Consider the following 3,908-nt stretch of genomic DNA (forward strand, 5'->3'; position numbering starts at 1 on the left):
TTCGTTCAGACATCCTCCAAATTTCTTAAGTCTATTTAAAATAAGCAAGTTTTAGATAACTTTAGGCTGAAGAATTCCAATTTTTAATTTATCCCTGCCATTATCATTTGTGTTCCTGTTGTCTACTAAGAAGCCAGTCAAATGGAAACATAACCATAAACAATAGGAAGGCCAGAATAAAAGATTTCATAGAGTTTCTTTTTAAGGGCTTACCTTACACTGAGGAAACCAGAAAGCTGAGTGTAATCTCTTAGTACTGTTAGTAATCCTGCTTCTGGCCCTACTCGAGGAAACAAAAACATGAAGCATCTTATTGATCATGTGAAAGATTAAGCACAATCAGAGCTTTGGCTTGGACATAAATCAGGCTTGAAGGCAATTTCTACAACCTTGTAAAATAAGAAAGGAGATAGAAAACATGGAAAATTGATGAATTTTTATACAGCATTCGTTACAAACACAGAAATCTATCCTTGAAGAAATGTGATTAGGACTTGCAAATAATTTACGGGAGGAAAGCAATTAGAAAGAGTCCCTCTTCTAGGATTGCAGATGTTTCAACTCAGAAAAGAAACTAAAGGCTGAGCAAAATCTTTGTTTGAGGAAATTCCCTTCCTTCTTCACTATTGCCCTTTCCACACATTGAAACCATGAAGGTTCATTTCTCATATCAGGGAAACTTAAATAGTGTTTCTAAATCTCTTTTTAAAGTCTGAACTCATGGTACTTTAGAAGCCTCATGAAATGATGGGTTCCTGTGTTGGAGATGTTCCCACAAAGGCCAGAGTTCCGGGTAGCCCGAGCGTCAGACATCCAGACTCCCGAGCTGTGCTGTAACTCAGGGAGGAGGAGCTTCGAAGCAATTTTCATCTCTGAACAACTTATTATTTTATACTTGCCAATTTCTCAGTATTTTGTGGTCCAGCACACTTCTCATAATATTTTTGAAAACAAAAAGCAATCAGACTTACTAACTACAACATAGATGAATCTCACAAACATTGTATAGGGAAAGAAGCCAGACATAAAAGAACGCATACTGGGTAACTCCATTTATGTGAAATCCAAGCCAGGTTAAACGTATCTATAGTGAGGCCATCAGAAAGTGGTTGCTTCAGGTGGAAATTCATGGAAGGGGCCACATGGGAATTTTATAGGGACCTAGGAATGTTCTAGAAATTGTTTTGCGTGGTGGTTACACAGGTGGATACAATTGTCCAGTTGTCTTCAAACTGGAAACAAATTCTGTACATTTTATTGTATGTAAATTTTGCCTAATTCTAAAAAAGTCATCAGTCTTAACACTTTCTAAAAATATTTTATCTCAGGTTAATGTACAGCATTAGATCAAAGCAGGGTATGATTTTAAAGACATATCACACAAATGTCTATTTTCTAGACTCCTAAGAAGTTATATGTGAAATTATTTTTTTCTTACCTACAGTCTTACATTCAAAATCTAGTAGCAACCAGAATACTCTATACTCTATATAACAACCTATAAATGCTCGCTACCCATTGCTATCTGTGCAAAAAATGAGAAGGGGTTTATTTTCTATTGACTAGTCTTCATATCAGCTTACTTACTCAGGAGATAGCTTTATGCTGTGAGAATCAAGTATTTTTACTTTGGTTTTTTTTTTTTTTTTTTGGAGGAAGATTAGCCCTCAGCTAACTACTGCCAGTCCTCCTCTTTTTGCTGAGGAAGCCTGGCTCTGAGCTAACATCCGTGCCCATCTTCCTCTAGTTTATACGTGGGACGCCTACCACAGCATGGCTGCCAAGCAGTGCCATGCCCACACCCGGGATCCGAACCAGCGAACCCCGGGCCGCCGAGAAGCGGAACGTGCGAACTTAACCGCTGCGCCACCGGGCCGGCCCCTCAAGTATTTTTACTTTGAAGGCATCTATCTAGTAAATTTGCAAACCCTGAGCATACACTCAAGCAAAATACTAGTCCCTGCCTCATATGCTGAGTGTCGACCTGGAGCAGAGAGTTTCTTTGTAAGAGATATTTTTGCAGCAAGAAAACAGAAGAAACAACCAAAGAGAAATAGGCACTAAAGTAATGGGACAGAGCTTTTTGGGCACTTCTTAATCCAGAATGTGTTCTGATTGCATCCACAATCAAAGAGGTACAGACAGCTCCTCCCGGCACAGGGCGGACGGAAGACATTTCACAGAGCGCAGGGGAGGGGGCGACAGGGGCGCTCAGAGCGCTGCACTGCTCTCATCGCCTGTCTGCAGCGATGGGAACTGGGCACCAAAATTAAAATGAGAAAACTTTGCAGACCAGAACCCTGTGTATTTGCGGTAGAAGTCCTGTTCTTTAAATTCTGAACATGGAGCAACTGCAGCTCAAGAGACTTTCTGTATAATCAGAAACAATTCTGCTACCAGACGGAGCACAGAATGGACCAAAGTGGGGTACACACATGGACAACGCAGAGAGAAGACTCAAAGGTGGGACAATGGAAGGATGCAACGGTAGAAATTAAGGCAGCCAGGAAATTTGTATCTAGGGAAGAACTTTACCCTAGGTTTTGATGGAAGAATTGGTCTTGGTCATTAACACCAGGTTAACACCATGGTTTACACCTAAAGATTATTTGTTACTATACATTAATTTATTCCATAGCAGGAATTTCATTCTTCTTGCTTAATTATTTTCTTATCCTTAAAATATGCCATGAATTAATATAACCTCTATAGCGACTGTCAGGAAGATGACCTACTTTGACAACAACTTGCATTTATTATTTTGGGGACCCCAGTAAAACTCCCTTAAAAGAGAACATAGGACAAAACCAGACCATGTGTAGCCCCATTACTTGCAATACATTTGTTCAGTATGTTCTTGGCTTTCTGAGCGGAAGCATAAGGACACTAAAAGATAAGTTCGCAAATATTTCCACCAGCAGCTTTTGAGCATTTTTAAATTCTTATCTTGGTCAGTGGATAAACATAAATGCTAAGGGTCATTTTCTCCACTAACACCTAATGTCGTTTTGCTAATTATGCATCTGTAAATGACTGTTTATATTAGTCATTAAGTAACTGGAAAAAACACATACATGACTGCCTCTCCTCTCAAGCAGAGGCCGTCTTGAGATGGATCAGGACCAACAATGTAAACAGGATGATATATAAAGCGTGATACACTCTACAGAGGACCAAGCATATATGAAGGGTAACTGATTAATAAAACATGGCTGGCCTTGATTTAGTTTATAAGAAACTTAAGACATTTATCAACATCTGTCTGAACCCAGTTCCAGTCTCTGGGACTCTGTTGTGGATAAGCTGATTAATAAAAGATGATGTCTTCGGAAGGAAGCACAGATCTCTGTAAGCAATGACAAAGGGAAAGGCAGGACTGAATCTACATATGAAAGGAAATCGTGAAAGTAAACTCTTTACCACTATATGCCTGGCTGCCACTTCCCTGTAACATTCCACGTCCCTCATATTGGCTCAAGTCTGGAAAAATAAGAAGGAATTTCAAAAATTAAGTGTGGAATTAATTTACAAGACAGATTGTAGGGTTTTTTTTTTTAACTCTGAAATATAATCCAGTTCCCTTGTGGCTTCCTCCTCTCGGTGTTCTTAACTTTGCAGCTTTCCATGTTTGTTTTTCATTTGTAGCCTTGATCTTTTAGTCTTTCCTTTCCTCCTGGTTGGAATAGAGCTCCAGTATTGAACAAGTGCCTCCCTTTGCCAACTGACAGAAGGTTTGCCCAGCAAAGGTTGCCCTTAGAAACAATCAGGGGCCTGTGTTCATCTTAATACTCGCTCATTCCCTGAACCACCTTCCCCCTAACGCATTTAAATCATACCTAGTCACTATGGGATTTCTTCATCCTACATCCAGGACGGAGGACTTGGAGGCAAAACCGAGTAGTAAATGC

This window comes from Equus caballus, chromosome 10, assembly GCF_041296265.1.
Source record: "Equus caballus isolate H_3958 breed thoroughbred chromosome 10, TB-T2T, whole genome shotgun sequence".
Classification (NCBI taxonomy): Eukaryota; Metazoa; Chordata; class Mammalia; order Perissodactyla; family Equidae; genus Equus; species Equus caballus.